Source organism: Salvelinus alpinus, chromosome 37 (assembly GCF_045679555.1).
Source record: "Salvelinus alpinus chromosome 37, SLU_Salpinus.1, whole genome shotgun sequence".
Taxonomy (NCBI): Eukaryota; Metazoa; Chordata; class Actinopteri; order Salmoniformes; family Salmonidae; genus Salvelinus; species Salvelinus alpinus.
The window spans coordinates 284804-299801 of record NC_092122.1 but is presented as its reverse complement, the minus strand read 5'-3'; the positions used below and the strand labels follow the sequence as shown (position 1 = coordinate 299801).

The 14998-nt window shown below is 42.9% G+C and overlaps 1 long non-coding RNA gene across 2 annotated transcripts in view; it reads left to right on the top strand.

The window, feature by feature from the left end:
• The window catches only part of LOC139565775 (uncharacterized), a 45075-nt gene extending 31172 nt beyond the window's left edge, over positions 1-13903 (top strand). For both annotated transcript variants that reach the window (XR_011672975.1, XR_011672974.1), the window contains exons 4-5: positions 1411-7373; positions 12778-13903. This is a non-coding gene — a long non-coding RNA (uncharacterized lncRNA). The remainder of the gene's footprint in view (positions 1-1410; positions 7374-12777) is intronic.
• Positions 13904-14998: the final 1095 nt, after the last annotated feature.

Below are 14998 nucleotides of genomic sequence, written 5' to 3'. Positions count from 1 at the left end.
ATTTTAAAACAAATGTACATTTGCATGAAATTCTGGAAGTAAATATATTTTTTAAATTGAACAATAAAAAATTGTATAATATTATATTATAATATTATAATTTTGAAGTGTTAGCCTTTGCACATTTACGTTTACTTACTCACACATAGTTTACAATTGACTTGTTATAAACAAACTGTTTACACTTTACGACATAACTGTGTATTGTATTGGATGGTCAACATTTGATATAGGTGCAACATTTCAGGTGTGTGTGTGTGTCCATATACATTCCAGCTCTATCCTAATGAACTGTTAATTTATTAACATTTAGACGTTCTAATTTGAAGATGCAGAATATAAAAACAACTTTAGTGTGACCATTTTTTTTACATTTATTTGATCTTTATTTAACTAGGCAAGTCAGTTAAGAACAAATTCTGATTTACAATGTCGGCCTACACCGGCCAAACCCAGATGACGCTGGGCCAATTGTGCGCCGCCCTATGGGACCAATCACAGCCGGTTGTGATACAGCCTGGATTTGAACCAGGGTGTCTGTAGTGATGCCTCAAGCACTGAGATGCAGTGCCTTAGACCTCTGCGCCACTCGGGAGTCCGAGTTAAACTCATTATATATAATTAAAACCATGCGTTTCTGGTTTGTTTAAAGACATTATGTTGACTTGTATACATCTATATAGATTTGTTTTATGTTTTCCTGCTATAGTGATCTAATAAAAGTTTTCCCCTGTAATTTTTTCGATTACAAATAACCTCAGTGATGAAGGTCATAGATAAGCAAATGAGGACATAAATCAGGATCCACCCGAAGGAAAGAGAGAATAACAGACATATTTCTATTCAAGTTTGAAATAGACATTTACAGCAATAACCCATACGATCAGTGAACTTCGGCATGTGAGCCAAAATAGCAATGCTCAATACAGAAAGTTATTTTATGGACAGAGACACCAGATAGAGAGTGAGCGTTTACTTTGCGCAACCGCTTGCATTTGATGCCACTCGGGCAAGTAACTGTCCAATACTGTAGTCCATTTTGGTACAGTATTCTGAGTCCTGATCACTTCAGCATATGGGAATTCAGTCTTAATTATATATTTGAGCAGAGGTTCGGGGAAAGCATAGGCCTGGGAGTGCTCCTGTACCAGTCAACGTGAAGTGAACTTGCACTGGGCAGACAAACTATATACAAACTATATGCCAGTTTTTACTAAATCAAACAGTAATAAATGTTCTCTGTATTTGACCTATGTTGCTCTTATTTAGTTGAATTTCTGTGCCAAGTTCTATTTGCTACATTACTGAAGCATTTGTTTCTGTGTTTGTGGTTTGCTTGACGGGCGTTATTGTACTTCCAGACTTTTAGATGAATTTAAGTTGTTTAAATGTGTTGTTTTATTTTTGCAGGCTGATTGGATCTGGGGGTGATGTATAGAGACAGAACAGACCCTGGATTAAAGGTGAAATTAGGTTTAATTTAAATATTCTTGGTTCTTAAGCTTATTAAGGTACAGTTTATATTGGTTTGGTATTCAGTTTGCTTTTCATTGTGTGATTTTCATTGTACATTAAGTAAAATCAATGGCACTATGTAGCTGTTGGGTTTAACCTGAAATGAAAAGCATCTCGCCTCATTTTTCAGTAGCCTGCAGTTACACAAAGTTAGTCAAATGTTTATGATGCAGTTGTTTGCTTTGAATGCACCCTCGCACTCACAGTATAAGAGAAAAAATCTAATCTAGTAGACTGTGGTTACAGTAATGTTAGTGATATGTACAGTACAGTAAAAGCTGCTCATACTCTGAAGCCGCCAAAGAAATCAGTGAAAGAGGGAAAGTAAATCCAATACCTCAAAGGTCAGATGAAGATGAAGAGACAGTGGACTGCGGTTGGCTCCCTGAGAAGTGCAACCCACAGTGGGTTGGCACCCTGAACTACACAAAGTCCCTATTGTCAGTGGGTGCACTGCAAATAGCACTCAATAGACCTATAAGGCCTACGGCTCCAGTCCTGGGGTAAAAGCACCACCTGTTGGCCGTTTGGTAATATACTGCAGATTGACTAGGCAAGTTCTAGAATCATGCTAGTGTGATGAGTAACCTTGCCTGAAACCTGTAGACTTATGCTCCCTTAGTGAATGCTCAGCCTTTAGCTCAGTGGGATAACATAGTCTTTTGGCATGCTGGAGACCCAGGTTCAATTCCCGGCCATTCAATATTAGTGTCACATGTTCAAAACATTTCCACTAAAATGGCCTGCCCTTCAGCACCCCAATGAATGATGTCTGTGAAGGGAAGTTGATGATGTGCCATTAGAAATAGAACAATATTTTGTCTGTGAGTTTTGTGAGAGTGTCCTTTACCCTCAGTGGAGTTGTGAAGTTCAGCCATGGTTCAGCTCCTCTTCTCTACAATGGAGAATGAATCCGCTCCATTCATATAAAGCAAAATGAAAGCCACTGACTGTGCGGGAGGTTTCACAAAGCTAGAGGCAGAGCCAGGGTATTGAAGTGGGACACCTAAAGTTACACTTCCACATGTTATTATAACCCTGTTAGTATAATATAATACGCAGCTTCCTGGACACAGACCAAGCCTACTACTGAACTAAAAAGCATTCTCAATGGAGAATCTCTATTGAAAGATTTTTTGGGGTTCAGGACTGTGCTTAATGTGTCCAGGAAACGGAACCAATGTAACCAAATACAAATACATATTATAACCTATTAATATAATAGTAGAACCCTATTCGTTAATATGGTCTCACCCATCCAGGTTGGAATAGGAGGAGTAGCATTGAACTGACAGTGCATTGCTATGGAGGGATACACTGTGACTGTGCCCAGACAATGTAGAAACAGTGATACAGTCTATTTACTTCAATTGCCATGTGGTTGTGTGTGTCCTAACATTAGATTGGCTAAACATTGCATCTCTGGACACTGGCTGAATGTGACAATGTGATTTCTCTTCTCAGTCAAAGCCCTGTGGTCAGTTACATTGATAACATATACACTGAGTGTGTATATGAAGAACACCTTCCTAATATTGAGTTGAGTTGCACCCCCAACCCCCCTTTTGCCCTTTGAACAGCCTCAATTTGTCGGACATGGACTCTACAAGGTGTCTTAAGCGTTCCACAGGGATGCTGGCCCATGTTGACTCCAATGTTTCCCACAGTTGTCAAGTTTGCTGGATGTCCTTGCTGGATGTCCTTTAAGTGGTGGACCATTCTTGATACACACAGGAAACTGTTGAGTGTGAAAAACCCAGCAGCGTTGCAGTTCTTGACACAAACTGGTGCACCTGGCACCTACTACCATACTCCATTCAAAGACACTTAAATATTTTGTCTTGCCCATTCACCCTCTGAATGGCACATATACACAATCCATGTCTCAATTGTCTCAAGGCTTAAAAATCCTTATTTAACCTGTCTCCTCCCCTTCATCTACACTGATTGAAGTGGATTTAACAGGGGACCTCAATAAGGGATCATAACTTTCACCTGGATTCACCTGCTCAGTCTATGTCATTTAAAGGTGTTCTTAATGTTTTGTATACTCAGTGTACATTGATACAGACTGTTAAGATACATTGACACAAATAATTCAACTACACGCAACAATGTTTCACCCCACTCCTGTGTAAAATGGGCCACGGTTTACATGACAAAGAGACATGGATCCGCGCAATGGGAATTGTTTCAGCAACACATCAGTCACTTATTCAAGTGATTTCGTTTTGATTTAAATAACCTATTCTCAGTGACTGGGAGTACTGGATTTCTGTGGCATTTATGTGATCCCCATCCTTCTATAAAATAGCCACAAGCTGATGTGAGATAATGTTTGTGTGTGTGTGTGTGTGTGTGTGTGTGTGTGTGTGTGTGTGTGTGTGTGTGTGTGTGTGTGTGTGTGTGTGTGTGTGTGTGTGTGTGTTTGTGTGTGTGTGTGTGTGTGTGTGTGTGTGTATGTGTGTGTGTGTAATTCGCGACTGTGCGTCAATCTCACTCCTCCTGAGGCCTGTGACTCACCTTTGTGGTTGTGACTCCCCCGTCTCCCCCATTCTGAGGTAAACCACAGTGCTGCCCACAGCCTATGTTACAGAGAAAACTCCCAGCGTTAACTACAACCTTTCACCTCTTGTCTCACCCCCTCCACAACCCCAACACTAAACCACCAGATGTAAAACCTCCCTACTTGAGTCACTTGATAGTCTCCTAATAGTAACTCTCTAATATGGCCTTGATTTGTCAGTGTTACCTTTATAAACCTTTATAATATAGACAAACTCTTGATTTGAGTCTTGGCTGTAACACACTTGCTTTTCGGCTTCACAGTGAAATCAACAACATAGAAAAAACAGAGATCCTAATGGCTCTAATATGTAATTATATGTAATCCTATGATTGAAAACATCAATAACATGTAATGTTAATTGTATTACATGTGCCAACATGTGAGGCTTGAGTAACTTAGTTGTGTGGAACAAATATATCTGACCCTGGTCTGGTCTGCCTGGCTAAACTATAATCAAGGGTAGTTAATAATGTAGCAAGACAACAACACAGCAGGTTTAATCCTAGCTGTCCACTCAAGTAGCTGTTGTTAACACACTCCTCTTTTGAGTCTTACAGATGGTGTGAACCTGAGATGGGTCAAGGAGGAACAGGATTCAAAATATGAGGTTGACACATTGCATGCTTCTACACCTGCATTGCTTGCTGTTTGGGGTTTTAGGCTGGGTTTCTGTACAGCACTTTGTGACATCAGCTGATGTCAGAAGGGCTTTATAAATAAATGTGATTGATTGATTGCATGCAATTCACCTTTTCATGTCTGAGCTCTCACATGAGGATCACTTTTAAGGACCACTGGGACTGTTCGTCAGAGACAAACCAACTGTCCTTTGGTGTGAGGTAGTAGGTTGTATAGTTTTAGGGTCACACCCAAGCTGTTGGATGACTATACAACATACTGTCTTTCCTGAAGTGGCTGTAATATCATCACAGACCAGACTCTCCACATGAAGAACCCTCGTCAAAAGCTGCAATGAAAATGTACCTTTCGTACCTACGTTATTACCATTATTACAATATTATTACATCATTGTATTATTATTCATTTTATATTTGAACAGGAAATGAGATTTCACATTTTCTGGTTGGACTCCATCTCTAACCAACTAGTCAATCGGATTGTGACCGGTCGATGGTTCATGGTGTTCGCACAGGGTGAGGTAGTAGGTTGTGTGGTTTCAGGGTTGTTATTTTGCCCCATCAGGAGTTAACTGTACAACCTACTGCCTTCCCTGAAGGGCAGCAACACAACACGACGAGCATGGCCACAATGGAGCTCACTGTCTACTGTGCTGTTTTTGAAGTGGAGCGAAAAGTAAAGAAGGTAAGCTATCTCAAATCATTGCCTTGGTACTTTTTATTTATCTTAACTAGGCAAGTCAGTTAAGAACAAATTCTTATTTTCAACGACAGCCTAGGAACAGTGCGTTAACTGCCTTGGTCGGGTGCAGAACAACAGATTTTCACCTTGTCAGCTCAGGGATTCGATCTCACAACCTTTTGGTTACTAGTCCAATGCTCTAACCACCTAGGCTACCTGCCACACAACATGTGCTAAACAGAGTATTTTATGTATTGGAATTTGGAAATAGGCCTATTGTTTATATACCTTCAATTTTGTAATAATGCGTACTGTACTAAAAGTCATAATAAAAAGTGAGTAGTCTTAGTCACATGTGTGTCGACTCCTTTTTGTTGTCAAGAATTAGAAGTATATAGTTATGCATCTTCCTAGAAATACTGTATGTGGCCATTTCTTATCCTGGACATGAAGACTGAAACATCTGCTGGGAGAATGGATCAATCAATACATAAAGAAGAATACATGTCAGGATACAAATAAATGTAAAACAAGATCAACATTTTGTAACGTTGTGTTTGAAATCAACAACGTTTGTGTCCCCACTCTCTTCCCAGCCAGATTCCATGTCATTTATAGCTTGTATGGTAAATAAAATATGCACACAGCCAGCCCGGACAGCCATTAGCCAGTGTATAGGGCAGATGCCCATGTCACTGCTCCAGAATTTATGACTGTCGGCTGGCATAGGCACACACAGTCCCAGACCGACAGAAGGAAACATGGCCGCAGGGGGAAATGAGGGTTTTAAGACTGCATTTTCTATACAAGGAAACGACATCTCAAACAGCATTTTGAGCGATTTGTTCGTTGACAATTGCATAGTTGAAAGGCTATTAATTAGGTAACAACACCAGGTGGCGCCATAGATCATTGTGTTTTCTGCAGCCAGGCAAGTTTTCTTTCCGTAATGATTTTACAGACCGAATGAAAATATATTTGTAGAGATATATAGAAGTAGATTCAGCCTTTGCAGCCCAAAAGAGCCACCATAAAGATATAGTCAGGAAGCAAACTGTGGGTGCATTTTTGGAATGACCAGACTACACCAACAAGCAATGGTTGAGAGAAAGTTAAAACGTGGACAGTCACTTTAGCCTACTGTCTACTCCTGTTCACTTATAGTAGGGTAGACTTGCCATCGTACAAATGATATATTTAGTTTATGTCCACATCTCAGTGGTTTTCTGTATTTTTTTCTTTAAAACTTATTTTAAGATTGACTGCCAGAGATGACAGTGAATGATTTACAGTCTAAAAACATGTTGGCCTATTCATGGAACATTTGTAAATGTCATACAGACACTTCAAATTCATACATACACTGACTCCTCTTTCATTTGCTATCATGTGTTGTATGTGGCTTGATGGCTACTTGGCCTTCATCTGTCATTGTGCTTTTAAATTGAACAAGACAAATTCCCTATTGTAATTATTTTCTATTCAATTGCATTTTGAACAGTGTTTTGCAATGCATTTAGTAGTGGGCGAAGGATTCTTTCTGTCATCTGGGGTTGATGAAACTGTAGGATAAATGAAAAGCTTTGGCATGTGTCTGTGGAGCTGGCCAGTGGGCATTCTCAAATCTCAATTATTACGGTTTAACAACAGGCTTTTAATCAAATGGAAATCTCAACTGTGTGGACCTCTGATTTCACTGAGACCTCTGATTTCCTATTCGCTGAAACCATAGGTTTCGTCAGGAGGTGTGTGCTTCTCCGGAGCTGTATTACTACATCATTTCCGAAAGGGAGTGTGACGGTTTTGACAGAGGGTACAGTAGTTTTGACAGAGTCAGTGGTGAACAGCGCGGGCTTGTTTGTATCAAAGGGACTATATGCACCTGCCCCCTCCGATTTCACCTCTGACAGTCGTATTCAGCACGCTTTGCAACCATATGGTGACTTTGGATTGGACAGTCATTGTTGAGGTATAAACCCTCTCTCTTACTAAACAATGTTGTTATGTAATATTGTGATAACAGCCTATGCATTATATACTGTTTGGATGAAGGAATTAAAAAGGGCATGCTTTTAACCTCATTCTGATTGATTTAGATCAATATTTGCCTTTAGTATTGAGTTGAGTTCAATTGGAAAGTAGAGAAGGCAAAAATGAGAAACTTAATACAAACAATTGACTTTCCCTTTAAAAAGTATTTCTGTGTTCTGTGTTGTATAATTCCCCATCTAATAGGCTACAAAGGATCAGTTCTGCTTAAGATGTACATTTTGTCACATACACCGGAGAGGTGCAGTGAAATGTGTTGTTTTACAGGGTCAACCATAGTAGTATGGCGCCACTGGGGCAAATAAGGGTTAAGTGGATAACTGAGCCGACAAGATTTATAATCTTGTCAGCTCAGTTATTCAAACCAGCGACCTCTTGGGTAATGGCCAAACACTCTAACCGCTAGACTACCTGTCACCCTCTTAGAGTTGGGCATTTGGGTGGATTTCTGGTTACAATAACCTACATACAGTACAGTAGCCTAGGCTAACTATATTCCTATCCAAAGTTGGCCTAATGCAAATGGTATTTACTGTATAAAGCATGCATTCATACATTGTTCTCAGAATGCCAGTAGTGTGACAGGAAACATTCCCAACCACTTCCTTTCGTACACCTGTTTTTCTCATAGTCTGGTAGCAGGCAGCCTTGCAGGCTCAATGTTTATGTTTTGAGTACAAGGCTACACAGACTTCTTTCTTAGGTGGAGCTAAGAGATGAAGGGGGTAAGTACGGTTACCGTATACAAGACTTGACCTAAAAGAAAGGTAATTGGTTTTAGCATACCTGATTCAGTTCATCTCGATCCTGATGACTATGAGCCAACCAAATGAGCTACACATGAACATGGTTCACATTATCCAGAGCAACTTACAGTAGTGAGTGCATATATTAACATATTTTTTTGAGTACTGGTCCCCCATGGGAATTGAACCCACAACCCTGGCATTGCAAGCACCATGCTCTACCAACTGAGCTACACGTGAACATGGTTACCTTCTGTTAAAACAGGAATTCTGTACAGATCCTTGCGACATGGGGCCGTGCATTATCATGCTGAAACATGAGGTGATGGCGGCGGATGAATGGCACGACAATGGTCCTCAGGAACTCGCATTCAAATTGCCATCGATAAAATGCAATTGTCTTATGCCTGCCTATACCATAACCCCACCAACACCATTGGTCACTCTGTTCACAACATTGACATCAGTAAACCGCTCGCACACACCACGCCATCTGCCCACTGAAGTTGGTTACAACACCGAACTGCAGTCAGGTCAAGACTCTGGTATTTGTATTGATTAGGGATCCCCATTAGCTGCTGCCATCACACATAAAACAAAACATAAAACAGTACAGCATATAACATTATTACCCCACTATATATCTACAATACAAAGTGCATAATACCACCATACAACAATATAATAATGTACGTGTGTGTAGAGTGTGGGTATTAGCGTGTGTCTGTACCCGTGTGTGTGTCTCTTCACAGTCCCATAAGGTGTATTTGTATCTGTTATTTAAATCTGATTCTACTGCTTGCATCACTTGTCCACACAAGTGATCCTCTCTAAGCTTTACAAGAATGTGGTTCTGAATATAGACCGCAACACCGCCCCCATTGGCATTTCTGTCTTTTCTATAGATGTTATAACCATGTATTGCTACCACTGTATAAAGGTATTATCTAATTTAGTTTCAGAGATAATCAGAATATAAATGTAATCTGTTACTAGCAAGTTATTGACTTCATGAACCTTGTTTCTTAGGCTAAGGTGGGCTAATTTTAGCACTTTCCTGGGATGTTTGATTGATTAGATTTTTTTACTGGGAAGCGTATCGTAAGTAGACATGCACATGTCATTTTTGTTTGAGCTGATAGTGCAGTTTCTGCTGCACACAGTGGACTTCCTACTAGGACACACCGCTTCAGTGCTAACCGTATATCTCTGGTTCATAGGAACATGATTACTGCATACAATAGCTGTAGGATCAACAGAGGCATTCAGAACAGTTAGATGGACATAAATTAGGTTACTTACATTGTGTCTGCCAACACCCCAGGGATAATGTACATTTCCTGCAGCATTATCATAATTTAGCGACACAATTGTAGGGATTATCTGAGCTGGGCTTGGGTCAAAATAAGTCATTGTCTCAACGCAGCCTTGAAATGTGTGGACAAAGTCCAGGAGCCAAGATGATTTGGATGAACTCCATCAATCCTGTAGAGCATTTTCTGTTTCAAGAAGGTGTCAAAGTTATCTATAAAAGTGATTCCAAAAGAGCGAGGATGACAAGAATGAAAATGAGCTTCCCTTAGATAGTTTCTGACAGTTTGGGCAGAAATTATTCAGTTGTGCAAACCCACAGTTTCATCAGCTGTCCGGGAGGCTGGCCTCAGACGATCCCGCAGGTGAAGATGTGGAGGTCCTGGGCTGGTGTGGGTACACGTGGTCTGCGGTTGTGAGGCCAGTTGGACCTAAAATGACGTTGGAGGCAGCTTATGGTAGAGAAATGAACATTCTCTGGCAACAGCTCTGGGGGACATTCCTGCAGTCAACATGCCAATTGCATGCTCCCTCAAAACTTGAGACATCTGTGGCATTGTGTTGTGTGACAAAACTGCACATTTTAGAGTGACCTTTTATTGTCCCGAGCACAAGGTGCACCTGTGTAATGATCATGCTGTTTAATCAGCTTCTTGATATACCACACCTGTTATATGGATGGATTATCTTGGCAAAGGAGAAATGCTCACCGGCAGGGATGTATACACATTTGTGCACAAAATTTGAGAGAAATAAGCTTTTTTTACATATGGAACATTTCTGGGATCTTTTATTTCAGCTCATGAATCATGGGACCAACACTTCACATGGAGCGTTTATATTTTTGTTCAGTGTAAATACCCTGGTGGGGTTAGGGGTCAGAGTAGACAAGTTTGAATAGCAAAACATAGAATAAGCACAGTAACAGGTCAGAGGTCGGAGAGGTTTTGAGGGCCTCACAACATGCTAACAGCTCCTTAACAGTCACTTGAGGCTGTAAATATCGATTATTAGAGAGATACAGTTGACCTGAAGTAGGACTTCTTGACAATATCTCTGATAGCCAGCTATACTGTATAGTACCATGATATCATCTGTTTGATATCATCAGTCTATGATGTAACTGTAAGAATATTTTGAAGATAAATACACAACACAGAGTTTGAGAGTTTAAGAATTTGAGAGGACTAAAAACTAGAGTACTAATGGTCAATAGTGAATTGTAAATAGGAGTTGGGTTTCAGGTCAACATCTGTTCAGAATCTGTGGAATGTCACTCCTGAACTCAAAGAGGCGTGTTCTACGTGGGCCACGTTTTCATTGGTCTATACATTGAGTCCGGGGTGGGATACTTGTTATTTGGCCATTGTCCAAGTTGTACTGCAAAGACTTCTAATTGGTCAACCCTAGGCCAGGGTGGGGGGTTATCAGTGGCATCCTGTCTTTTGTTCTGGGTGAAAAGCTGAGGACAGGGAGACTGAACATCTGACTCTTGATTTTTCCTCTCTGAATAAACCTATTTTTCTCCCCCTGATTTGCTTTGGAGTTTGTGTTATTGAAGAATAACATAAATTGCTAACATAACTGACCAACTTTTTAATTGACAGGATGTGTTTTGTACCTGACAGTAGAATGTAAAGTCAGGTCCAACATTGGCACCCTTGATAAAGATGCGCAAAAACGACTGTATGAATAAATAATGCAAATACTGAGCTACAGTGCATTCGGAAAGTATTCAGACCCCTTGACTTTTCACACATTTTGTTACGTTACAGCCTTATTCTAAAATGGATTAAAATAGTTTTTTCCCCTCATCAATCAATCTACACAAAGGGGGGAATAGTAGCCCAGACACATGATGAGCCTCATCGAGGCCGGTGGGGGGGTCGAGACTACGGACAACACCGTACGAGGCCGCCAGAGCATAAATCAAATCTAGTTGTAAACTCCCCTATGAGAACAGTGAGGAGCAGACAGGCCCCTAGACGGGGATTATCTTAGAACACAGCTAAGATAGTACTGAGGTGTACCACACTGGTCGTAAAGGAAGTCCAGTGGACTTGTCCACCTCCAAAACAAATGGCAACAATAATCATTCCTTGCCATGTTTAGGTTCAACTACAATACAACTAGTAAAATGCTCCAATCATGTGTTCCGGTTGTATAATATTTCAGAATAAATCGGTAGGATAACTGGTCCCTTTGAGCACCAGTACCAATACCAGCAACAATCAGTCCAGCTCAATCAGTAAGAAGGTTAGAGATCTAACCAATCAAATTACCCTTGACAATAGGGACATAGGAGTCAATCAGAGTGCAACATGTGGAAGGGAATCTCCAGTGCACTCTTCCAATGGTTAACACACATGTCACTAATAAATAGAATCCTCCATTCAGGAGGAAAACTATTAGAAGTCATTAACCATGATCACACCACGTATGACTGGTCCAATACTTAAAGAGTACTTCCGTCGTGAGGTTAGCTCCTCCATGGATAATACTTCATACCTATCACCACTACAATAGTGGAAGACACAGTGACTTGTAGTAAAAACTACTACAGACTCCCTCGACACCAATTCTGACTGACCTCCAGGCATTGACCTGAAAATTACCTGACTGCGTCAGACTCATTCTGAACAAGTTGTAATCTGCCAGGATACTTGGTTTTCTTCCCTTGACATGCGCGCTTGTGTAAGCATAAACGCACACGCACAACGGAACATCCAATTAGGATTTATGCTCGGATCACTTAAGGGTCCAAGCAAAATACCAATCTTAGTAAAGTTGAACATTTACTTCTAAGCCTTTGACTCTACAGCACTCACCAGTTTTCTTCCCAGAAGTCCATAGGTCATCCCTGTAGACTGCCCAAAACTAGTGCCTTACAGCTGTAGACTTATCATATAGTTATCAACTTAGGATAGTGCCTAAGCAACACACCAAGTGGGAAAACCCCAGATATGGCATTAGAGACAATGCCATGATAGTAATTTTTGCCAGAACATTGGACGTATATAGAATACAGTCCAATTAGATGATTTTTGTGTGAGAACTATATTTTGTATATCTTTTGTTTATGCTTCCATTCCTTTTCGGTTCAGTTCCTTTGACACTTAGGAAGTGATAGAGCCATAAACAAAGTCCGCATACAACCATCACTTAGTGCAACAACGCCGCTCATTGGGGAATTAATGTAATTATATATATTTCATGAGTGTGTGTGCATTGTTAACATCTGCCTAAGTTACTGTCCATATCTTCCAGTCTGGACGACGACCAGATGACGGGTCCGGAACGGCGACCCCAAATCCGGACACCCACGGCCCATCCTTGTGGCAGCATACCCCGCTGTCAGAGAGCCTACCAAGGTAAACCACCAGAGGGGGGGACCGCAACGGCGATCACCAACCAGGACATCCCCTGGCCCTTCCTGGGGTACTTTGCAGCTTCCAGGGAACCTACCAAGGTAAACCACTAGAGGGGACCGCAACGGCGATCACCAACCGGACATCAACTGCCCATTCTTGTGGTGGACTGCTCCGCTCTCAGAGAAGCCTACCAAGTTCAACCACCAGAGGGGACTGCAACGATGATCTATAAACAGGACACCATGTGGTCATGATTTTATGTTGATTTGTAACTTGCACGACAAACAAGATCCAAACCACCAGGGGGGGTATGTCATGATGTTGCCCTCTTTGGGTACAGCAAGCCCCATCCTCCTCTCCCTGTCTCCTACACACAGGCTGCTGTGGTCAGAGAGAGGTCGTAAATTACTGGAGGAGATTATCTCCTCATGGCCACAGTATAGAGAGAGTGAGTTTCATAGAGAGAACAAAGGAATTTCTTCCACCTCACAGAACTGGAGAACCGAACGACATTTATGTTCTGGAGAAGGTATAAAAGATCGGTGAAGAATCCAGCTACGAACTGGTCCGTTTGGTACAATTTGGTGAAACTCATGGGAGACAATGTAACGGCGGCCTTCCCTCTCTTCACTAGAAGAGGGGGTGAAACAGGGATCGGACCAACACGCAGCGTAGCCAGTGCTCAACATGTTTAATTAACAAAAACTACAGTGAACACTAAACAAATACAAAATAACAAAAGTGGCAAACCGATACAGACCTATCTGGTGCAGAATACAAACACAGAGACAGGAAACAACCACCCACAATCCCCAACACAAAACAAGCCACCTATATATGATTCTCAATCAGGGACAACGATTGACAGCTGTCTCTGATTGAGAACCATATTAGGCTGAACACAGAAACAGACGAACTAGACACACAACATAGAATTCCCACCCAGCTCACGTCCTGACCAACACTAAACAAGCAAAACACATAAGAACTCTGGTCAGGACGTTACAGTACCCCCCCCCCCCCCCCCCTGAGGTGCGGACTCCGAACGCACCCCTAAAACTCAAGGGGAGGGTCTGGGTGGGCATCTGTCCGCGGTGGCGGCTCCGGCGGTGGACGAGGACACCACTCCAACATTGTCTTTGTCCCCCTCCTTAGCGTCCTTTGAGTGGCGACCCTCGCCCCCGACCTTGACCTAGGAATCTTCACCAAGGTCCCCACATGATTTAAGAGACAGCTCAGGCCAGAGAGGTAGCTCAGGACAGAGAGGTAGCTCAGGACAGAGAGGTAGCTCAGGACAGAGAGGTAGCTCAGGACAGAGAGGTAGCTCAGGACAGAGAGGTAGCTCCGGACAGAGGGGCAACTCCGGACAGAGAGGCAGCTCCGGACAGAGAGGCAGCTCCGGACAGAGAGGCAGCTCCGGACTGTAGGGCAGCTCCGGACTAATGGCAGCTCCGGGCTGAGGGGCAGCTCATGACTGGAGGGCAGCTCATGACTGGAGGGCAGCTCATGACTGGAGGGCAGCTCATGACTGGAGGGCAGCTCATGACTGGAAGGCAGCTCATGACTGGAAGGCAGCTCATGCCTGGAGGGCAGCTCATGACTGGAGGGCAGCTCTGGCAGCTCCTGACTGGCTGGCGGCTCTGGCAGCTCCTGACTGGCTGGCGGCTCTGGCGGCTCCTGACTGGCTGGCGGTTCTGGCGGCTCCTGACTGGCTGGCGGCTCTGGCGGCTCCTGACTGGCTGGCGGCTCTGGCGGCTCCTGACTGGCTGGCGGCTCTGGCGGCTCCTGACTGGCTGGCGGCTCTGGCGGCTCCTGACTGACGGACGGCTCTAGCGGCTCCTGACTGGCGGACGGCTCTAATGGCTCGGGACAGACGGGCGGCTCTGAAGGCTCGTGGGAGACGGATGGCTCAGATGGCGCTGGGCAGACGGATGGCTCAGATGGTGCTGGGCAGACGGATGGCTCGGATGGCGCTGGGCAGACAGATGGCTCAGATGGCGCTGGGCAGACAGATGGCTCAGATGGCGCTGGGCAGACGGATGGCTCAGATGGCGCTGGGCAGACGGATGGCTCAGATGGCGCTGAGCAGACGGATGGCTCAGATGGTGCTGGGCAGG